Below are 24,622 nucleotides of genomic sequence, written 5' to 3'. Positions count from 1 at the left end.
CGTGAAAATACTTAAAAGCTCTCGTTCATTCACCGTCGCTTCAAAGTGAGGTTAAATTTTCGGATGGAACTGCTCTTCCCCCTTTTCCCCTCCATCGAAGGACGTAAGGGTAGCGGTTAGAAAAACGGAATAAATGCACCTACCCGCCACGACCCACAAATGGCCGTAAGAGGGCGGACGAATCGTAATCCAATTATAAGCAGCAAAGTGCCACCATACACACACACACACATACAAGACGATCAGATGTGGATAGTCGTGTCGTGTTGTAAGCGAAGCTTTCGCTGCTTTCCCTTAACACAGACGAGTTGTCCTCACAGGCGCACACCTTTTTTTCTGTGCGCATTCTTCCGCTCCTATCTTGCGTATGCATAGACTTTTCTACATCCAGCGTGGTTTTGCTTTTTACTTTGCTATCGTTGTTATGTTTTTCGTGTTTCTTTTTTGCTCTTTTTCGTTGAACTTTCCCGTTTTTTTTTTTGGGCTGGCGCGCACGCCAACCGAACCGGAATATATTAGTCGCGCACGTGCACGAGGTACGCAACTGGGGTAGGCATTTTTACTGCGAGACAGCAGCGCACGGGCAAGCGGTTGCCATAGCAGCATGCCAGCTTGGCATCCTCGCACGCTTTCACGGTCGAGCGAATGGTGAAAAAGGCCCGGTTTTGTGCTACCATTCCTGTTCCCCCGCCCCTGCTCCACCCTTCCCTGGTGGATGCTGGTTGGCGAGCTTCGGCTCTCGTTTGCAAAATGACATTATAAACACGGTCAAACCTGACGGTCTATTTCACCTCGCTCGCCTGTTCCCTTGCCACAACACCTGCCCACCGGTACCCATGGGCAACGCGGCAACCAGCACAACCCACGCAAAAACCAACCGTGCCATCCATCTCCCGTGGTAACCTACGGTCGGGCAGCCCTTTTTAGCAGGTTCTCCGGCACAACCTTCAACCTTCAAGCAGTCATATCATGCTCATCCGGTATGGCACCACCTCCCGTCCTGTACAGTGCTTGGTGTGACTACAGTGACAGTTGTTGGTAGGTTTTTTTTATCGTTTGTTTTCTTCTCGTTCCTTCACTCCCATTTACTTACATTTTCCGCTAGACTGAGCCCCGTGCGCCAGGCTCCCCCATCCCAGAGGATGACGGACGGATCGTGACGGATCGGATGTCGGAAGTGTATCCACAGTGGCTGCTTCCAGGAAGTACAACCTTTACCCCAAACCCGGGGCTGCCTACCCGCTGTCAGGTGTGCAATGTAGGCCCGTTTCCTGCAGCAGAAGTACGCAATGAACGCACAAACAGTCCTTATGTGTATCCAGCCCTAATGGGATGTGTTGTGGGGTCACATTAGTGACATTTAAATCAAAAACACGCACAGCCCGGCGGCGCCATCCGTGCGATCCAGTGCGGTACGTGCGGTGGCAAATCAGTGGCACCTTTGATTCGATTAGCCTTGGCAGTGCTCGAGTGTATTAGAGCATCACCGTGTGGTGCCGCACTTTTGGGGGTAGGGGAGGAATTTGGGATGGAGTTGGGGATGAATTTCAGGGAGGGGGAAGAAAGAAAACACAACCACTAATCAAATCGCTGCTCTAAGGTTTTTTTCCGGCCATTTGCCCACCACCCACACCAGAACGAGACGTTCTGCTCCAAATTGGGTTTTCGATAACTCTGCGGGTATGTGTGTGTCTTTGTGTTTGTGTGTGTGTTTTTTTATGGTTATTAGGTGAAAGCTGGTTTTTCATGCACACAAGCTTCCAGCGCCCAGCTTTAGCACGTGTTCCAATTTCTCACGATTGTATCGATTTAGCAATTGAGTCCGCTTCTGCCCGGTGCCCGGAGTTCAATGTGTGAAATGTGTGACTTTTTGGAACACGCACACACACACATGCACACACTCATGTACAGAACGGAAGATTTCCCACATGATGGCCTTGCAGCGTCCCTCCCCGAACGTGAGATGGATCGTTCCGAGAGCAGGTTCGCAAGGTCGCAGCTGGATTTTATTTTCCCTACCGACCAATAAATCAGCACTTCATACACCGCTTGCCGAGAAAGAAAGAGAGTGGGAGAGGGAGGGAGAGAGAGAGCAGGACAGTGCTGGAGAACGGGGAGGGGTGGTGGTGTCAGATAAAGCACAGCTGATGCCAGGCTGATGTTGCCCAAGGCGGTGGTGGGCGATGACGATGCTGATGGTGCTACTGATTTTGCCAATGTCGATGGTACCCTTCCGGGGGACCAAATCAAAGCCTCTAGAAAGGGGAGGGGAGAGAAGAACGAAAGCACAAATCTCTTTTCGATGCTCCCCACCCCCCTGGGGGCAAGTATTGGTGTGCTGTTGGTTGAAAGATTTGTTCTGATTCGTGCCGTTTCCGGCAGTTTAGTTGGGGATTTTCTTTTTTATTGGGACTCCATTTTGGAGTTAGTTCTCTCTGTGTGTATGTGTGTGTGGGATGTTGTACGTGAGTGTGCTAATTCTCGTACCGTATCAACGAGGCAACAACGCAATTGACTTTTGATTTCCCGCAACCGTTCCGAGGGAGGAGGGAGGGAACAAAAAGCCACACGCGCAACAGACATCCATGCACACGAGAAGCGACAAAGAAGCGTCCCTTCAACTGTCTAATGCCCAAAGACACTCAGAGACCAATGCAAAAAGGTCACCTAAGAATGGGGCTCGATGGACGGAGCGTCTGCCGGTGGAGGAGGAGATGTCGGAATTGTAAGAGGATTAGAAATTAAAAATATATCATTTCTACAGCCTCTCTGTCACACCGTGTGACAAAGCATTCAGGGCGCACAGGGTGGATGGATAAAATCATGGCATTAGCTTTTGGTTGGGGGGGGGGGGGGGGGGGGAGGGGGTGGTGGTGTTTGGGGCGAAACGATTCATATAAGTGGAACAGACAGCTTGCCCATCGCTGCAGCGTGCGGTGCGTGTGCACGGGCAGGTGAACACGCAGTAGGCGCTTTCCTTTCATTCCTTTTCCCAGCGCCCGGAAGCAACTTGTCCAGCCCGGGGTGGAAAAGCGTGTGCGTGGGGGTAGAAAATTTCATCATAACTGACGGAAACACGCCAAATACACTTTTAAACACACACACACACACACACACACACACACACACACACACACACACACACACACACACACACACACACACACATACACACACACACACACAGAACGGCACAAAAAGAAGAAAGCGAAATGAATGTACGTTGAAAATGTATCTCTTTCGCTCCCGCCCGTTCCAGCCGTTCCAGCTCACAGTGGTGACCCGTTGAAAGCTTTTCCCGGCCGGTGGCATACTAATAATGCTGACGCTACCTGTGTGTGTCTGTCACCGGAAGGATCTTCACTCCCTAATGCCCCCCCCCCCCCCCTCCTCAGCCCTGTCCCGAACGGCAACTACCAGAAACGTCGGTGGAAAATTCCTTTCACAAGAACAGAAGGAAAAGCAAACGTCGACAAAATTCGCTCCGCTTGCTTCGGGGAGCCAGTGTACTTTGCGCTTCGTCTCGCGCCGGTCAGCAAGGTAAGGCAGCAGCTTAAGGGACAGTTCGGCTTCTCCGCTAGGAAAAATGTCCACCGAGGCAGTCCTGCTGTGCGCCCGCTCCGGCGAAGAAAGTCACTCGGCAGGTTTTGTGCTGTGGTTTTTCAGAGGAAAGATTTAACCGTCCGAAATAGGGAAGATAAGGACGGGCTGCAAAGAAGAAGCAAGGCGCGTTTGGTGTCCGATAACTTCTTCGCCTTTGTACACGCAGCGATATCCCTCGTGGTGGTGTCCCTCGCAGCAATAACAACAAAAAAACCAGGCAAGAATCCACTGAGTCACCGATCAGGCTGTTCTAAAGCGTACTCCGTACACACAACAACATAATCTGAGCATAGAAGGTTGCCTCTGTGTGTGTGTGTGTGTGTGCGGAAAATCTGCCAGTAATGAAAAGCTTCCGCAAACAAAACCCAAGCGAAGAGGCAACGAAGGGGTGCGGGAGGCGCAATTCGGCGAATTAAAGAGTAACAATGGGGAAAAAAGGTGAAACGAAATGGAAAAATGATAAGCGAAGGGTGGCGGTTATTGCACTTCCGCCCCCTCATAAACACCAACCAACCAGCAAGGCCTGTGCTGATGATTCAATCGACGAGGCTGACTTCCCGGTGGTGGTGGTGGTGGTGGTTGTTGGGTAGAATTGGTTTTCCCCAACCTTTTGCTCATCCAAATCTGATCGCGGAACAGATAAGAAGCCTGCCCGCGCCCGCTCACAGATCTCACCTCCCCCCCAAACCACCTTCCGCGGGGTGAAAGTTTTGCTGCAAACTGAGATCTTTTATTCAACGTAAACGCTGTGGGAGGCTGGCAGTAGCGGGGTGTGCTACGACCCCACCCCCCAACCGGTTGTCCGCTCAAGTGCCGGTGATTATGTAAGAAAAGTGTCTTTAAACAGCAACATTTCACAACTTTCACTCGGATGGGACGAAGGAGGCATGGTGAGGCAAAGGAAGGATGTGCCACAGACAAACACAGCCACAAACACCCACGCACACATACACAGACACACAAAACTCGCTCGATATAATTGAAATAATCTCGGCCCAGCAATATTGATCCAGCTGCGTTAAAAGTTTTGCACGAGCATTTTTCTCTCTCCATAGCTCTCCCTCGCTCTCTCTCCTCGTCTTGCCGCTGAGATTTTGTTTTGTTGCTACCACCGCTCCTACCCCTTCTCCCCCCCCCCAACCATGTTTTTTGGTATCTGTTTTCTATTTCGTCTCGTCAACACAGGAGGGGGGCCGGCAAACAACGGCCTCATCGCGTCACTGCGTCAGCAGTGCGTCCATGGTTTGAAAATCCACAAGCTTCCACGTTATTTGGCGCATGAAATGAAATTTAATCCTATTTTAAGCCCTTGCCCTTTGTGTGGGCCCCGTCCTCTACCCCCACCACCACCTGCCTCCCCCCCCTCCCCCTCCCCCCCTATTCAAACGACTTTTGGGGGAGATGATTTCGGAATCGGATCGACTCATAATCCACCGCAGGACATGGATTTTGATGTGTTTGTCGTCGTCGTCGCAAACTAAATATAAACTCAGAGACTCCCCTTTGCCCACTTTTGCGAACCTCCCCTTCCCGTTCTAAACACCCCACCTCCCCATGGGGGCCACGCGATTAACAATTTGACTTACTTCTGTCGGTCTGTGTCGGTTTGGGGGGCTGTGAGCGGGCGACAACTACGCTACGCCGAAACTGCGGAACAACGCGAGAATTACAAACCGGTTCGTTCCGGTCGGTTGGTGGGTTGTTTTTTCTTTTCTTCTTCTTTTTTTACTTAGTTACACCTATTTTTGTATCGATAAACGCGAAACCCGAAAGCAAATCAACCGTTAATAATGTATTCACTGCTCACAGGCTGCTGCCACCCGGCTCGGTCCGCCCTCCCAGCGAGTCTATTGAGCTGTTGTCGCGTTCAAACACCCTCCCATCCCTCCTCCCATCCCTCCCATTCAATGCTGGAAAAAAGCGGCAGAACGGAACCGTACGGAACAAAAGCTCCCTGACTCTAGCTTCGCCGTTGCAAAGGAAAGCTTAGGGTAGCAGGCAGGAGGGAGCATACCCTTAGTGCGGTAGGGAGGGAAAGGGAGGAAAATGGGAAATGGAAAAAAATATATATAAAACCACCCCTCTCCGCTAACGTCACTCTCCCTAATAACCACCTTTTAGCAGCCGTTGGTCCCGTTTCTTGCCATGAATAAATAATCGCCCTAACCCCCAAAACTGCGCCATGCCCGCCATCGGCGTTGCCGTTAAATGTGGACGAGCGAGCGCGCGTAGTGGAAAACCCCCACCTCAAAGTTTGAGGGGCCGCCATTTTCCTATTTTCCTATATATATATCAAGCGGGTGCGATCGGGTAGCTCCGGTGCCCACCAAAAAAAAAAAAGGCACATAATGCTTTTGCCCTCCAGCGTGCTGTAAAGTGACGATTACTTTGAAAGATGGTGGAAGTGTATAAAATTCCACACCACTCTATGCCATTGGGAGGGAAAAATGGGATGCGGGGTGGAGTATTTGGGGGGTATTTTATTTCAATCCACTGTTTTGCACTGCACTGCTCTTACCTTTGGGGGGGAACGGAGTGCGTTGTGCTGGATTTACCACGGTGGGTTAACCCCGGTGAGTTAATCTACACTCTCCGGTACAGTAAAATTTGATGCCTTTAACAGTTTCACAACAAGACACACACACACACACACATCCATAACAAAAGGTTGTAACGAGTCTTATCCTTTTTTTGGGTGAGTTTTGTCGAAAAACAACGACCCCCAGAATGTGTAGGTGTCATCGTTCCGTGTGGCTGCTGCAAGATAATTGGTAAAACCTGTGCGGAAAGCGGTAGAGGGAAGGTACGGAAGGCAGCGAAAAGAACCCCCCGGAACGGATCCGGTCCTCCCCGCTGGACTCGGGGTTAATTTCATGAACACGCTTCACCAACACCGACACAAATACAGCGCGCGGCAAGTAAGGTTCGGCGAAGCGCGAAATTGGATAATGAAAGCGACAATGGTCATCTCGCCCTCGGTTGCCGGTGAAGCCGTGCCGCGACTGGTTTGCCGTTTTGCCCGGGGAGCTGCTCTGGGAGATGTTTTGCTTCTTTTTATTTTTTTTTTCCCTGTTGTACATTGCCAACCGCCTGGCCCACTAATAATAGCACCGGTTGGTAAGGAAAGAGCGCGATGGAACGTGGTGATAGCGGGGTGAAAGGAGCACACAAAACTGCCCGCGGACGGAGTTGATGATGATGATCGAGTGTTGGATAAATAGCTGATGGTGCAAATGTCCTTTCTGAAAGGCCGCCGGTACTATTTACACTTCATCGAAACAGCTCCAATGGCAGCTCGCTTGCCTTTCGATCGAAGCTCCAAACTGCAAAGAAATCAACTCCGTTAGCTAAACTGCTGCCGAAGCGATGTCATGATGTCATCCGGGGACCGGGGGGTTGTTGGGACCATGGCGGGCCGGGATGGAGGAACCAGTCGGAAAGGATCGATAAACCGGGCAGCGAACGAGCTGAAACGGTTTTGCTGAGCAGGCGGACCCCTGCCACCGGGCCCCGGTTGCCCATTCGTGCGTTCGTACTGCGTGAGACGTCCTCGGCCCTTCCAGTTCGCGCTCAGCGCATACCAACGAACGTCATCGTCCATTAGCGGGCTAGGGCATTGTGCCGACGCCATCCCACAACCACGATGACGACGACGACGTGTAGCGCACGCATGTCTCGCAGCTCGCAACCGGGACGGGGCGGGGATCGGGGAGGGTGGAATTTCGGGGGTTTTTCACCCCCGTCCCGCGACGATGGCTTATCACGCAATTTCGAAGCAATTACATGTTAAGGTTTTATTTCCACACCGACCACCAGTGTCCTCCACCCCCCCCCCCTGGACCCGTTGGCCCACCGGACCCGGTTGAGTGGCGTGGTGAAAGGCTGCGTGACGTTTATCAGACATTATTATGGTGGACGGTGGTGCCGTGGTGACCGTTCTATTAAAACTACGCTCAACCCTTGCGCCCTTGCCCCTTTTGCAGCGTTGGCAGCGAGCAAGGGGAAAAGGGTGCAGGGGTGAGAGGCGGTCGGGCGGGCAGTATGTGGTATACCGATAACCCCTCCTAACTGCGTTGAGTTTGGTTGGCTTGGTGCGAGGTACAAGGGCTGGAGCTTTTGCTAGCTGTTGGAAATTAACCAACTTTGGGGTTAGCATTTGAAGCGCATACTTTATGCGTGGTGGCGTGTGCGTTATTAGTTCAATACATTTGTAACGGAGCAAAACTTGCCATGAAATAGGTCAACGTTCTTGTTAAACGTTTTACGGTTGAAGTCGCTAAATTTTTGCCTCTAAAGCACCTAGTTTTATTTTTAATATCAACAACTGTTGGCTTTTCGGAGAACATTTTATGCTATTGCTACCGTTATGCTATTGCAGCCTAGCACAACTACGGGTATTACGCTGTTGAATATCGCCTACAAAATATTTTCCCTGATTTTTTAGGATCGTCTTGTCCCTCACGTCGAACAGATAGTCGGAAACTATCAAAGAAGATTCCGAAACCACTCTGAATCTCTGGAAAATCAACCACAAACCAGATCTTGGAGAAGATGGCAGAATACAGACACAACACGTACCATCTCTTCATTGACTTCAAAGCCGCATATGATACCATAGCCAGGTCGTGGAACTGTACGATGCAATGAGCTCTTTTGGAATACCGACCAAACTGATAAGGCTAGTTAGAATGACTATTAATAACGTCACATGCCTTTTCAGGGCCTTTTGCTACCACCAAAGGCCTGTGCCAGGGGGACGGACTTTCATATCTCCTATCCATCTTGGCGCTAGAGAGGGTCATCCGGAACTCGAGGGTAGAGACTCATCAGGCAACATCAGCGGCCCTACCAATAAATGATCAGAATCTACGTAGGCGTAACGTACAGATAGTTGAACTCACTTTTGAAGTCATCCCAGAATTCACCTATCCCGGGTTAAAGGTCAGCAACGGCAACAGCATGGAAACTGAGTTGCACGAAAGGATGCTGGCTGCCAACCGGACATTCTACAGCCTGAGAAATCAGTTCACTTCAAAGAACCTTTCGCGACGGACGAAGCTGAGACTACATAGCACTTACACATAGTACCGGTACTCACATATGCTTCTGAGACATGGACGCTGTCCAAATCTGACGAAACTCTCTTAGTTTCGTTCGAGAAGCCGATGCTCAGAACGATTTTTAGCCCCGTATGTGTGGAAGAACACTATGACACTTTCAGAAACTAAGAATATCATATTAAAAACATAGAGATTGACTTCACTTAAGAGTGATAAAAGACTTAGCCCAGAATATTGTTTTCCACTACGTCAGACATCTACAAAGCGCTTCTCAAGTCTGTAAAATATCTAAACCGACGAGGAGTTTTTGCCCATAAACTGCCCATACACAATACAGGCTGGTATTATTGAATCCGTTCGTAGCGGGGACGTACGGCGCTCCCATGAAATTCTAGGGATGGCAACACATTTCTTGAGCCCGGTCCTACAACGCCGCGGTGAATAACTGTAGCAACCATCTAGTACGTTAGGAAAATGAGTGTCGGGACGTACACCGCCGCTACAAACGGATTCAATAATACCAGCCACAGTGTGTGAAACAAAGGCTGGTATTATTGAATCCGTTCGTAGCGGGGACGTACGGCGCTCCCATGAAATTCTAGGGATGGCAACACATTTCTTGAGCCCGGTCCTACAACGCCGCGGTGAATAACTGTAGCAACCATCTAGTACGTTAGGAAAATGAGTGTCGGGACGTACACCGCCGCTACAAACGGATTCAATAATACCAGCCTATGATATAAACATCTGATAAGCTTAATTGCGTTGAAATTTCAAGGATATGCGATTGCGCTCCATTCAACTCTTCCAGGAATCCCTTGAAATGTTGCAATGGTTCATTACCCTACTGTTGAACAAATATTCAACAAAGTTGTAACCTTGACCCGATATTCCAAACCATTAATTGTGAGCATTCGCACAAAAAAAGGCTCCCTAAATACAACTCACTAAATTCTCCGAAATCATGAAACCCAGCTAGCTTAAAGTAGCCTTCACAAACATTGGGCTAAATTTGCTATCGTCGCCTTCCCTTACTCTCAACCCCGCAATCGATTCCTCCATGGGGACCGTCAGTCGTTACATGCTACACAGCATATGGTTCGTATATGTGTTAAATACAATGTATGGAAGGGCAGAAGCACACATTTCTCCCACTAAAGTGGATCTAAAGCAGTACGTGTTTATTTGACGAAAGTTAAACATTGATCATCTCGCTACGCTTCGCTACGCAGCCATTACTGGAGCAATTTTCACAGCAACAGAGTACGCTATTCCTTTTTATCCTCCCAAATGCCGTCTCTTCTCGGTATGCCCAACGCAACGGGTTGAAAAACGTATTCCATCCACCGCCAGCCGAGGTCCTTCGCTGTGTCCAGAGCGTACAAATGTAGTTTTCATCGTTCGTTATTATTTCACTTTGTTTTGCTTACCCACCCTTGGACTACCTTCAACGTAGTCGTGTGTGTGTGTGTGTGTGTGTGTGTGTGTTGTCCAGGATCCTTTTCGGTCGGCTAATAACGATCAAGCCTATGATTTGCACTTGATTGCTTTACAGCCCGCCCCACGTCACACATTGGACGGAAACAAGCTGTTGCTCATGGTCAGCACCGGTTAAGCTCGACGGAGCTGACCGACCTTGATATTTCGCAAGGCATGGGAAAAGGCAGAGGGACAGAGTGCACGAATACGAGAAAGAGAGGGAGTTAAACAAACGACCCGCTTTTTACAAACCGTTGGCAAGGTTTCAGTATCACGGCAGTAGGCAAAAGGGCAAGAGAGTGCTGAGAGAAGGAAAAGCACACACATACACACACACACACAGACACACTGCGATCCAAGTGGGCCAGGTTTGGTATGCTTTTATAGAAAATATGCTCTCGCCTTTTAACAGTGGCAAGTAGCTGAGTGTGGCGCTGTGTGGTGCGGATTGATAAATGGTCTCCGGCAAACCGTGACCATGAGACAGCGCAAAAGTTCCGATTACGACGTGCTCGAGAGTATCGCAGTAGCAGGGCCCGCGCCCGGCACCCCTCCACCCCGTTCAGTCAATGTCGCCAAAACCCGGCGGAAAGCGCTATCGCAATTTTTCCACGAAAGCCCAGCCCAACCTCGAGGGGAGGGAGAGTTCCTTTGACACGCACCAATCCCCTAACACAGTTAGATGTGTGTGCGTGTGTGTGTGTGCAGTGTTGTTGGGGTGTGCTTTCGGGGAGGTATTTTGTTAAGCATATTATAAAATAACGAACGCCCATTGAAAGCGACACGAGTGCGCGCGCGGGGAGGGACGGCCGAGAAGGGGGGAAAACCCCGGTACCGTTCCCTACCATAACCACCGGGGAAACGCCATATCGTTGGAATTGTGATGCAGGAGATGGTGGGGAGGAGGGGGCGTGCGGGGGTTCTATGGAATGTGAGCGAAAGGGCCGTGCCGCCAGTGTGCATTATTCATGAGCAGCACCCGCCGAGTGTGCGCCGACTTTACGGGCGTCTAATGGTTTAAGCTTTTTGATGTTTTCATTTTTTATGACGACCAATCCAATCGACAAACCACAGAGCCCTTCAGTGTGTCTGTGTGTGTGTGTATGTGTCTTGGAGCGGTAGTAGGACCGCTGTTTTGAAAAATGTTGCCCGGCGAAGCCGATTGAAGCCGAGCCGAGGGTTGACAAACTGTTGAAATATGTAGAGACTGTCGCTGGACCGGCTGGAAGCTGGCGCAAGATGACTGGCGAGTATTTTTCACGCACGCTCACACTTGCAGTGCAACACACACCCAAAAAAAGGTGCGTAAAATCCCTCCGGCATTCGCATAGCAGTGATCGCGGATTGTGTCAGTGTGTGCGGTCGTTTAGGACGCCCCGGAAGGATAATAATATTCACTTTGGAGCGTGCTGTGCTGCCTGTGTGTATGTGTGGTGCGGGTGATAGAGCTGTTGCGAGCGTACTGGATACCCTATACCCGGAATGAAGCGAACTGTTCCGCGAAATAGCTTCTTAAGCAGCTCACTTTTTCTTTCCATCCCTCCCCTTTTCGAAAGGCGGGGAAGGCTGAAGGGGAAGGGATAAGTGGCACTCTGTTTCACTTTCGCTGATGAATGAATCGCAATCACAGCACACAATTACCGCGAGATTTTGGGGTTGGGAGGGATGGGGTGGATTGTGGGGCATTATATCTGCGAACCAGAGCTCGATGCAAAACTGGCCTCAGCAAAGCGTAACTTATGACTGCAAAGAGGACTAATTTTTCATCGCTTTGAAAAGTTCCGTCCCCATGCCGGAGTGCCGGAGAAACCGCTCACTCCAAGAGACGCCTGGACTGGCTCAAAATAAGCTTAACTACTTTTATTACTCCAATAAGCGTGGCTTTTTCCCCCCCTTTTTTTGGATTTTGTACTTTCGTTCGTCGCTTTTGCACTGCTTGCACTTTAGCGTTCTATTTAAGCTCCCATCCCCCCTTTTTTTGCTAATAAAAACTTGGCCAAAAAACTTTCCTGTCGCGGCACCGCTCCCCGATCCACACTGGACCGGCCCAACAGGTGCGAGCTGGTCACAGGGAAGTGGATGGATGATGGTAGAATCGATCGATACGACGACGCTTTTCTCCGTCGCTGTCGTCAATTGGGCCATTGGGGAGAAGAAAACAACCACCAGTGTGGTGTGACCCGAGGCAATACGGTGGACGATGGGGGTGTGTGTGTGTGTGTGTGTGTGTGTGTGTGTGTGTGTGTGTGTGTGTAGATGGGTGTTTTCTTGTTGTTCCATTTGATCTGAAAAATGGGAAATAATTTCCTTTCGGTGCGATGCCGCGCGCTACAGCACCCGCAAAAGGTTGCCTGTTGGGCGATGTTTCTTGTTTCTTTGCGCCGTCTTTTGTTTCTCATTCTTCCTGCTTTTTTGGTCGTACAAAAAGTTTTGAATCGTTGTGGTGCCGTTCGTGGTAGAGAGAAAGAGAGAGAAAGACAGAGAAGGAGAGAGAGAGAGGGATAGAGCAAAATGGAGCAGTTTGTCACAACTGTTACCCCACAGCATGTGCTCCGTGAGGTTGCGGCATAATGGATACCTCCCAGGTAGCCCAGGTGAAATGGGTAGCGACCACCTGAAGTTGGAACCGCGACGGGAAAACATTATCATCATGGACGGGCAGAAATTTTCATTTCGTCAAAAGTGCTGAGCAAAGTTATGGCGCCCCGCATTTGCCGACCGTACGTACCATCGGTCCGACAATCTGGCGTACGATAAGGATCTTTCATTTCGACGCTGATGTCAACGATCGGTGTGTGTGTGTGTGTGTGTGTGTGTGTTTCTCTTAGGGGAGAGATTGCAAGAGATGCTCTTACCCTGCTCCTATTATTTTGCTTTAATTTTCCTCATTATTTTCCCGCGCACAAATCTGACGGGATTTTGCAGCTCAATCGCTTCACTGTCAAAGGCCGGCGTCAGCCAAACGTAGGATTTTAGTAATCCATAAAACCCGAGCAGAAGACCCTGGCGGATCGCTTTGTGACTGCTTTTTATTTTATTTAATTTTCTGTGCACAAATCCAGAATATTCCAGTTCACATTGAAGGTTTTTTTCCCCCTCAATTCAAGTCTCACTCTGTGCAAAGCCACTGAACCCTTGAACTCGTCATAAAGGCGAGCAGAACAGCAAAAGGGTGAAATGGAAAGAAGAAGAAGCAGCAAACCCTCCTGCCCCCCCCCCCCCCCCCGCTGACCCCACGAAGGACACGAGATCAATGTTTGTTTACTGCCGACGGCTGCTGTTCGCTCGTTTCGTTATTTGTTTTATTTTTCGACCACGGCTCCCTTGTGCGATCGCTCCCCTCCTCCCCCTTTTCCGCCACCGTTTAGGCGAAGTGGTTCAAGACTTTGGGGCGAACGACGCTCAAAGTCGTTGCGGTTTTGCGGGAAACTCATTTTCCCAGTCCTTTCCCCAGCTCTTCCCAGCCTGAGGGCGTTTTTTCCCTCGCACGCAATTGGTTTCACCGCTTCCCACTGCCGTAACAGAGCGTGTGAGGGAGCGAGCGAACGAACGAGTGTGTGAAGGAAAAGAGAGATAAAGAGCAAGAGAAAAGAACCGTTAAGTTTGGTTCAATTTTCCACCAATTCGTGCGTCGCAATATTAGATTCGAAAGAAAGAAGTGCGATGGAAACAGCTAAAACCGGGAGGGCTGGCGGCTCGGGGAGCTAATTTTTCGTGACCACAACCGTAAGAAACGCCAAGAAGCGAATGTGTGCACTGTGTGGCTGCCTTTTTCCACTGTCTTTTTTTGGTGTGCCCCGTGCGTGTGCCTCTCGCTTAATAAGGCTCTCGATTAGGCCGTTCGAATGGAATAATAGCGTTTCCCCGCAGCGAGAGTGCCGGTCGCTAGCTACTCCTATTCATCCCCCATTGAACCCAACTTTCCTCCACTCGACAGCCCGTGCACCCCGACTTGCCAGCTTTCCAATTGTGGGTGAAAATTAAATTTTCCACGTTTTCGATACTTGGCGTTCGGCAGTTGCAATTAAGCTGACATTTTATGCCCACACCCGGTTACAGCCCGCAACCGAAATGGAGTGAATGAACATTGGAAGCGCTGGCCGGTTTGGGGGTGGCTGCGATTGGGACTGGTGCACGGGGCACGGGGACTAACCTAAATACAATACGTGCACACACACACAAACGTACACATACACACACACATAGAGAGAGCGAGAGAGACGACAAGGGAGCTGCTGGTGCGGAGTGGTGCACGAAAAACCGCACCCAAACGTTCGACGAATTTTGAATGTACTACAAATTTGCAAAACCAATTTATGATGCGCGTGGGACTGCTGCTGCTGCTGTTGCCCCGATTACTGGAAGGTGGGACAATGGAGTGGGAAAGATAAAGAAAAGGAGGTGCATGGGAGAGGGATGGAAGAGGGTTTTTTTTCATTCGCCTTTTGCTTCGCTCCGCCACACACGAAACGTGTAGCCTCGCGGCCAAATGGACTAGCAGGCGAGCGTTAGATAAAACCGGTGCGACCGTCGCCGTGCCCTAAACAGTCAACGGAACGTGGCAAAAAAAATGTATTTGTATATGGAAAATTCACATTTGCTCCCCACCGTGGGTTCCACACGGTTCCGTACACACACGCCCGTGGCGCGGAGCAGGACGCTGAAATATAAAACCGAAATATGGCACATAAAAGTGAAGCATTTTGGTGGCCTCTCTCTCTCCACGGTAACAGCGCGAACCTGCCTACGGCGGGACGGTCGGCGGCCATTTGCCAGTGTGTTGTTGTTGCTGCTGCTCTCGGGCGGCGTTCATCGGTTCATCGCCGTTTTTTTTTTGTTGTTATGCTAGCGCTTGTCAGCTTCTTTGTACGTGCATGAGAGGAGGGAGAGCACTCGGAGCATACAAACCCACACGCATACACAGCGGTATTGGTATTCCAAGAAAATCGGAAAACATTACCCACGGTGATCCTTTTTTTTTTCGTTGCCATAAAATGTTCAATATTGTATGCCACCCTTTTTTCCCGCCGGCAATAAAAACGACCTTTCCGTGGCCACAATTAACATGAGACCGGCTTCGGTGGGGTTTCTTGCTTGCTGCATCTTTTTCGCCTTTTTTTTTAATTTTCTGTACGGTTTTTTGCGCGCAATAAAATACGAGAGCTACGCGCTGGAAATACAGAAACCGGGAGCTAAAAACTTCCCTACCAAGGATGCTGTCTGTCTGCCAAGGGGTGAAAGTGAAACGAATCGAAAGTACAGCCACGGCGCGCATCCTCGCAAAGCAACCTTTGCGCTATCGGGACGGCCAGCCAGCCAGCCAGCCTACTGTTCGGTGCGCGTTTGATCTTGCGCTAACGCTAACGCCTGATGATACGCATCCGCAGGTGGTGCCGCCGTTGCCATTGCCTCCTTAGCGCAACCGCTAATGCAAAGCGACAGAGCAACGCAACGCAAATATTGATGTGATATTGATGTAATTTCCGAAAGCAAAAACCAACCAATCGTCAGCCCCACCTGTTTACCATCGAAGCAGGCCGCCTGCCCGCCTAGCTATCGGAATAGGGAGCAAAACGCGAGGCGACACACGCACGCACGAATGCACGCACGCACGCGTTTTCCGCGCGTAATGGTAATAGGATGCGAAGCCTTGGAAATCGATTTTCCATCGAATCCATCGAAAGGGAGGGAGGGAGGAGGGGAGGCAGGAGGGTGTTTTTTTGCACAACACGCCCCACACAATGTTTCACTTTTCCTTCTTTTTTTTGTTTCACTTTCATCGCCGCTTTGGTGTACTTTTTGTTATTAGGGAAGGCATTGGAGGTGAGAAAGAGATGGGTAAGCGGTATAGCGTGCCTTTTAATGATGGTTGAGCACTTTTCGCTTAATGCTGCCTAGCTTCGGTTGCTAACTTGCTATCTAACTTGCTTGCCCCAAAACTTCTCAGGGTGGGAGAAAGCAGCGCACAAACAGAAGGAAAATAAAAGGCCTTGCGAAACCCCCCCCCCCCCCCCCAGAAAGCTGCCCAAGCAACGTGCCCACTGGGACAGGGTAGAGTATCGGCTGTGCGACGAGCCGAAAGTGTTCGTTATAATGGAGGCTAGAGTTACTACCGTTCCCTCCGTTAGAAGGGGTGCCTTTTTGCTCCGGGAGGAGTGGATGTTTTTTTTTGTGTTCCCCTCTGCATCATGTGTACCTTTTTCATTTTCTCTCTCTCTCTCTCTCTCTCTCTCTCTCTCTCTCTCTCTCTCTCTCTCTCTTCCTCGCACTCGGTTGTCGGCGAAAGCGTTCTAATCTGTGAGCGTTCACTCAGAAATGTCTTCATCGTCACGATCGGCCAGGCGTCTCCATTGAATTTTTTCGAAAATAACCAGGCGCCTCCATCGGGTTGGGTGAAGGCATTTTCTCGGTATTTTTATTTTCTCGGTTTTTCGTTGAAAGTCTTCGTTTTTTTCACTCGTTCAAAGATAACATTCCTTTCACTTTGAAGGTATGCAAAAATGTTACACCCAACCCCGGCACAGGAAGGGTACTCGCGTGTACCCACGGGTATGGGAAACCATGCGTCTCCATCGATTTTTGTTAGCGAAAAGCCACACACCCTTTTGTGGAGCAAAATAGTATAGCAAAGGAAAAAAATCCAAATCGCTTTACAAAATGGTGTTTTATCAGTCACCTTTACATAGGAGGGAAAAAAAATGAAAAATACAAGAAAAAAACATTACCGCCCAAAATCACACCACAGAGAAAAATCACATCTTTCCGCTTACCAAAAAGGTGGTGAGGATGTGCCACCGACTATCAAAATCCGCTTACGGACGCTTTCGCGCGTGTATGAATAATATTTGAATGTTGGGTTGGAGAGTTTTTTTTTCTTTTTTGCTCCCTCTGTCTCTTTTTCCATCTCTGACTGCTCGTGCTGGCCACACAGTGCTATACGTAATCAGCACAGTACTAGATGGCAGCAGCAGAATGAAGCCAGGTTTTTGGATGTGCCTTCGAGCGGCGGCCACCACTTGTGCAACCGCCTTGCCTTGCCTTGCCTTGCCGCCGGCAGGCACGCTCACCGACCTGCCGACCTGATGCCATAATGCCAAGCGACTAAATCGTGGCTCATCCTAACGTGCCGGAGACAGGGTAGGATTGGGGGACGAGGTGGGACAGATAATGGGTGGAAAATCCTATCCTCAGGAGCGCTGCACAGACACGAGACACGCTCCTCTTCTTCCTGTGTGCGCACACTGTCCCGAGTACGAGTATGTAGTGCAGCCTGGGGAATCCTGAAACACAGCCACACACCGCTGGCCACCGCCGGTTTCTCGTCCTTTCTCTCGCTCTTTTCTTCCTTTGTGTGCTGCTTGCGGGATCAGCAGCATATTGTATGGCAAGGGCAGCGTGTACTAGCAAATGAAACGGACAACACACACATAAAAACAACAAAAAAAAACGTGAGAAACGACCCAACATGTTCGCGCGCAACACTGTACACACGGCGAGCACCACCAACGAGCGTCGTTCCCGTTCGTTCGTACGTGTGTGAGTTACCCAAGTTGTGTATTGCTTGGCATGACTTTTCATTCAACCGTACAACCCGGATCCATCGAGGAATGGTTGAAAGCGTACGTGGTGGCGGTGGTGGTAGCTTTGTAATGCAACAAGAGAGGGAGCAAAAAAAGGCACGGGAAAAAATCCTCCCTCTCACGTCTGCTTCGACTGTGCACTGTGTGTGTGTGTCTGTGCTTAAATCCGGCCTTCTTCACCACCGCCATCGCCACCAGACACAAGAGCGCGTTCGTTATCCTTTTGGCCGTGTGGCCCGGGTCAGCAGCAGCAGCAGCACCAGCACCAGAGCAGCCAGCGATGGATGAATGTGTTTCGATCGCTGTGGGAAATGGGCTCTGCCATGGTGCTTGCCGCTGGGGTTCGTGTTCTGTCGGGCAAGGCGGGCCTTTACCGTTTGGCGTGGGCTTGGGCGGTGCGGACACTCTTACATTATTTTGTACTCGTTTCAGTTTACTTTTCATTCTTTCTCCACCCTTGCCGGCCTCAAAATCCACACCCCCTCATGTGTGTCTGTGTGTGGCACTACGCGTACTGTGGCACACGCTTAACATGCATGTGGCCATATTCTTTCGGTGCCGGGGAAGACTGGAAGCGTACAAACAGGAATATGCTCTTGCCGATGGCCGTCCTCAGTATCAACCGAGCACCAATGGGGGAAGAAGAAGAAGAAGCGTAATACGTAAAATCGTCCAAAAAAAGAAATCAAAACACACATACACACACACCCATGGTAACAAACGCCGCGTGCTCACTAGCCTCAATTTGGGTGTGTATGTTCGGTGTATTTGTTTGTCTGTATGTGTTTCGGTCAGTGTGTGTACGTGTGTGTAGATAGAGAGAACCATCCTGGGCAAAGTGTTATGGGAAAGGTAAACAGTGGCCCACCAGGGTGTAGTGCTGGGAATATTTTAATGGATATTAACACTATTCCTGTCCGTCCGTCCGCCTGCCTGCCGTAAGTGTGATGCGCTGTAAGTTTGTTCTTTCGCTCGTGGTGAGTGTGTGTGTGAGTGTGTGTGTTTTAAGGGCCACTCTTTCACCCTTTAGCACTCCCCCCCGTTCCAGTAGCAACAACCCCGTGTGGTTGGCCTTACAGACAGTATTTAGTGCCCGAGCCTCCAAAAACCCAGAGCCAGCTCTCATTTCGGTGCTGGAGTGTCAGTGTATGTGTGTGTGTGTGTGTGTGTGTGTTTACTCAACCACCGTGGCGGCGGATGATTGCCTGGGAAAGTTTGGATAATTGGCGAAAAAGGCCCACCCCGTACCATGGATGGGCAAATTGTGCCTGTAAGCAAAGGAGGATGGATAGATAGAGCGCGAGAGAGCAAAGAGCGCACGAAACCGACGTGTGAAGCTTTGTCGCATTAAGGAACATCCCCCGCGTTTTTGTCACCCCCTACCTACCACCCTACCCTTTCCCAATTATCCAGTACCTAAAGGATACATCAAACACCAGTGGCAGTGGCGTCCCTTGGTGACTCCCCCGGCCGGACAGCTAAAGGGACGGACGATTTGAAGGAGATGGCTCCAAACAATGGAGTAAGAACCTTCAGCGGGCTGCACAAGAAAAGGTGCACACACGACGGTGTCTTTGGAGGACCGTGTTGGCAAACATTTACCGTGCCCTCTTTTTTTTTTTCTTTCTTCTTACCCCAACCGCCATTTTGCCCCCCATCTGTCCCCATCTACGTCAGTACGCTTATGCGTGGCAGACGAACTTACCGAGCGGACAGTCCCGGTTCCGTTGGCTCTTGAAATTCATGCTCATGCTGTTGTCAGAGCGTTGCAGGGGGCGTACGTTCCGTGTCGGTAAGAGTGACTGTGACTGTGTATGTGTGTTTTGAGGATATAAATTTTCCATCCAAAATAAACGCTCCTTTTTCCCTTCAGTCTCCCCACACCTCCATTTTTAACGGGAAAGGGGTTCGTGTTGCAACACCTGGTGCTGTTGCCTTTTTATTCCTCTCTCTGCTGACGTTCTTGTTCCTCTCCTATCGAAACGACGGCACCCATCAAACGAGTAAACGACCCCCACAGCGTTCGATAACAAGCCGGAGTTGGTAAACCCATCACCTTCCCCAGAGTGCACGAGATAGCAAGAGAGAGAGGGAGGGAGCGATTGCGTGTGTGTGAGAGAGAGAAAAAGAAGCATATCGTGTGTGCAATCAAACGGTGAACCGTGCACTTTATTGCCTAAAATAAAATGTAGTAAAACATTGGAATGAAATACACTCCTTCCCCCTCCCCAAACCGTGTTGATCCCTGTTCCTTCCCCGTTGCGTGATAAGGGCCGATCGTTTGTTTGTTTGTTTGCGTGTGCCAAGAGTGGGCGGTGAGACAGCAGCAGTTTTACAGCGTAATATTGTATTTTCAATACACTTTATGCAAAGTACGTTTGCAAGATAAGGGCTGGGAAGGGTACACGATAACAACAAAAAACACACACATGCGACAGGCGTGTTTCATTGCTTAATATACTTACAGGGCTGCTGCTTGTTGCTGTATTCCAAGCACATCCGTGATGTGTGTGTGTGTTGTTTTTTTCGGCGACTTCACGAGCACACACACACACACGCTTTGTTTCACGTTTAGTTATTGTTGTACGCGTTTGTTGTAACTTTTTCTAGCGAAAACACACACACACACGCACTTTCAAACACACACACACGCACGACAGTCAAATGCGGAAAAACACAATGTAAATACACACCACGCCGAACCGTACGGCAGGCTCCGCAGATGTACGAACTTGCTGCCACGTACCTGCGAGGCGTAAACAGGGGCAGAGGAGAGGAGAACAATGAAAACCACAAAACCCATAAATACACATTAGCATCACGCAGGTGGGATGACCTCTCCCATCCACCTCCATCTCCCAGTGGGTTGGCTAACAATTATTGTTGCATCTAACCCCTGCGCTGAACGACTCCGAGTGAGTTGATGTGGTAGAGGAAGAGCAACAACAACAGCAAAAAATGAGGGGGGGGGGGGGGCGGAGAGGGTGACGATAAAAACTGCAAACCAACGATAATAATCATAATCGAGTTGGGAAAATTCAAATGTAAAAGTCCTTCTGCTCTTTTTTCTTCCCTTCCCGCGCTCTCTGTTCTTTTCTCCTTTTCTACACGCTTCCGTTACGGTGGAGCCGATTATAAAGGCATCAAAAGAAGTTGACGCGCCACTCCCTATTGTTGCGTGTTCGCCCACCACAACCACCCAGCGAGGGAAGACGGTTAAACAAACAAACAAACAAAGCGGATTTTAATCATGAACAAAACCGAAATTTTGAACGAGCAAGAAAAAAAAACATCCCACCCCCCCGGGGAGACCTCTCTCCTTTTTGGCTGTAAAATGGAAATGATGGGAGGGGGAAAAAAGGGGAAAAAACGGCTTGGCTTTCAACATACAGACACACACACACATACAGAGCTAAACACTTTGCCCACTAATGCTGTGCATCTCAATTCATCAAAACTTTTCGGGTTTTATCCGCTAGCGCCAGCAGCTTTTCTTGTTCCTGTCGGAATCCGAACGACCCAACCACAACCACTTTACGGTTACCGTCCTCGCCACTCTGTCTCTGCCAGGGCCCGTGCAGTAGCGCTCCCCTTTTTCTTCCCAATGTAACAGGGTTTGCTTTCTCCCTCACACCCCTCACTCAACCCTCCCATCCCCTTTTTTTGAATTACGATAAATGGATGGGAAAAGGCTGCCGTAAATAGCCACGCCACGGCCAGGCACATCATGGACGGAAATGTTTTTTCTCTCCCATTTTTTTTGAATCCATCTAACCATTTTTCCTTATCTTCCGCACATCGTCGTCATGTATCGTCTCTGGATCACCTGTCCACGTGAAACTTTCCGAAATACCCAAACGCGCGCACACACACATACAAAGGAGAACGCACACACATCCTATGTTCGGTTAACTATTTATGGGCAGGAATGGCGTAGCAATAGACAACGTCAGGTGCGTTTGTGTGTTTGTGTGTGTGAATGTAAGCGAGCTGGAGAAAAGGGGGATGAATGGAAAGAGGAGGGAATGGGACGGAAACACACACACACACACACACATACAAAAAAAGGAAGAAAGGCGTACAACAACTTTCCCATCTATTATGCATGCAGGTGTACTGGCTTCTGATGATGAAAATTTAATTCTTCCCGTCTCATTCTGGCACCATTACCGAGACGAAAGTACACACACACACACATGCTCCCGTGGACACACAGGCAAACATACACACACACATTTCAGCTCTACTGATCGAACGAATAAAACACTTTCATCCCCTTAACTTTCGGTTGGGCAGTTTTTTTTTTGTTTTTGGTTAACTTCCTCCACCAATAACTTCCTTTTTGCTATTTCCTTTTTTTCTCAATTTTGTTCGAAAAACAAACAAAAAAAAAACAGCAAGAACAAACAGAAAAGAAAATGCAAACCGGGGGTGGTGGGGAAAATTTGCAAGGTAGGCGATGGAGTTTTTTGGCCCATGGTTTTTGCTGCTTCTCCCCGTTTTCTAAGCCGTTCTCAACTAGCAACACCATAGCAACGGGCGAACGCATGGCTCAGTTGGCCGGGTTGAAACACGCATCGAAACAATTGGCACGCACACGGGGCTGATTTTTGACCTCTCTGCCCCTTTTTGTGCAAGCTTCTTGTTGCGTTGTACGTTTGGGTTGATTTTTGTTTTATTGGACCCGGAAAAGTTTCGAACGCCAAACCAAACCGGGCTGATGCGCGATGTAATTGAGAGGGTGTACAGTAGCCCGTGTATGGTTGCCCTCTACTAGCTCAAAAAAGGGTTGCGCTTTCGCCGTGAAAATATTTTGCCTTTGCGGGCTGAAGTTTTGGTAGAAAGCAAAAGAATGATACCCAGGTACAGCTGAGAACAGCTACTTTCCGCGTACTTTTCAGCCCCTTCATCCGCACTCCCCCCCTCCCCCCCTCGAGATAGGTTTAGTATAGAGAATGACCAGTGCACGCCCTTGGCGCTCCCAGCACTACCGCGCCATTCATTGGGCTAATGTGGAAACGTTCCATTGCCGTCCATCTTGCTACCTGGGGCAAGGCAAGTTTCACCGTTTGGGAAATAGTTTGCAAGTTTTGGCAGCTGGCAACTTGCTCTCTTTTTATCTCTCTTTCTGTCTCTCTGTCTCTCTCCCGTGCGTGCTTCCTCCCCTTTCACACAGACCCTTTGCTCATCCGCAGCGCATTGCACTAACCCTAACAATGGGAGATTGTTTTTCCTTGCCTGCTTCCTTTCCACTCCAACATTCACGCTAAAATTGAAAAGTTGAGTTCGTTTTTGTTTTCTCATCTATTATTTTTCTGTTTGTTTGTTTGTTCGTTTGTCACCCCTTGAGTGTGTTCTTTTTGTTCATGTGTGAGTGTGTGTGTATGTATTTGTGTTGTTAGTAGTATTCACTAAGAGAACACGGTTCCATTGTGTGCTGGTGTACACCGTTTTTCACACAGACACACACACACACACACTGGTCCCTAAATGATTGGCCGCTCCCTTTGCCCTGCTCGCGCTGCCGTGCGCACACACACAGTCGCACACAAACACGGCACACACAAACGGTGGAGCAGAGGGCGGTGGCACCCCAAACGGTGTGACCCGATGACGGTACACTGGCAAGGCACGCACGCACGCTCACCGAACACGCCGACCGACCAGGCTGATCGCAAAGAAAGGACTGTCGTGGTGGTTGTGTGTGAGCCGATGCGAAAATTCCATGAGTCGCGCGACCATGAGTTCGGGCCCCCTCTTTCGGTTCGGGCTTGGAAAAGTCGTGCGCTCGGGTTCGGGTTTTGCTCCCAGTGTGTGTGTGTTTTTTTTTTTTTGTTGACCACCCGCGAACGGGGGCGGTGGGCGAAGGGGGCTCGATTTAACTCTCGCGCACACCACTACGTTCAGCCCACTGTGAGGGGGAGGAGCGGGAGGTCAAAAAAGGCGGGAGGGGCTGGAAGGGAGTAGCCAAACACACCAGCTGGATGGGCCGAAACCGAAGCGGACAGAAGCACACCTATCTTTTATTAATGAGAGCACGCACACACCACCACCACTAGCAGCGGCAGCAGCAGCAGCGGGAGAACATTAGCAGGAAGACGAAGAACAGGAAAAATGAAGCACACATACACAAGTACACACACACATGTACACGAGGAAGAGAAGAATGGGAGATTAAATCCGTACGCCCAGCACTGACTCACACAGCAGCGGCGAGTTACGGGTTGAACCGTTCCCCGAATTGGCCGTGTGAATAGTTGAACCCCCCCCCCCCCCCCCCCCAAATGTGATGGAAATCTCCCCTCCACCCCCCCTCCCTTCCCTCTTCTTCTCTGTGATTTCCCGGATGTTTAAATCGGCTGTCCTGTTAGCAAATCCGTACATGAAGGAAAATCGGTTGAAAACAGGAAAAGTGATTTTGAAGTGATTTTGACGAAAAAAAAAAATAAACAGCACAATTTTTTGCTCTTGGCCGTGTTTTTTCTTCTGTCCAATTGGCGGACACTTCCGTTAAAGACGTACGAACATTCTACCCACCCACCCACACACACACACACGCACACACACAAGGGTTCGGACAGAAATATGCTTCTAATTATTTTCCACCAAGAAATGTTTACCACACTGACTCGCGCGCACATACACACACACACAAACAAATAAACACACACCTTATGCAACTGAACTCCCTCTTTCCCGTCACATTTTCCGCACGTTCCGACTACTAAACTACTAAACCGGATGTCACGACCCGTACTTTGTTGGTGGTGTTGTGGTTGTCGGTTTTTGTTTTTTTGTTTGTTTGCTTGTTTGTTTGTTTTGGGAACCGTTCCGTCCGACGGACACGTGTGCAATGCGTCCGAGGCCGCTGGTGTCGGTCAGTTTTGCTATCAGTTCTCT

The 24,622-nt window shown here is 49.7% G+C and overlaps 1 protein-coding gene across 7 annotated transcripts in view; it reads right to left on the bottom strand.

Moving 5' to 3' along the window:
• Nucleotides 1-24,622, bottom strand: part of LOC120953985 (1-phosphatidylinositol 4,5-bisphosphate phosphodiesterase epsilon-1-like) — a 55,699-nt gene extending 31,077 nt beyond the window's left edge. The window contains exons 1-2 of one of the 7 annotated variants that reach the window (XM_040374463.2): nt 24,394-24,622; nt 20,188-20,468 (exon numbers count right to left, since the gene is read on the bottom strand). The gene's annotated coding sequence lies outside the window, so the exon portion shown is untranslated. Of the gene's footprint in view, nt 1-20,187; nt 20,469-23,287; nt 23,428-24,393 lie in introns of those variants that run through there. The other 6 variants (XM_040374470.2, XM_040374466.2, XM_040374465.2 and 3 more) reach the window with 6 other exon arrangements.

This window comes from Anopheles coluzzii, chromosome 2 (assembly GCF_943734685.1).
Source record: "Anopheles coluzzii chromosome 2, AcolN3, whole genome shotgun sequence".
NCBI lineage: Eukaryota > Metazoa > Arthropoda > Insecta > Diptera > Culicidae > Anopheles > Anopheles coluzzii.
This window is presented reverse-complemented; position numbering and strand designations above follow the sequence as displayed.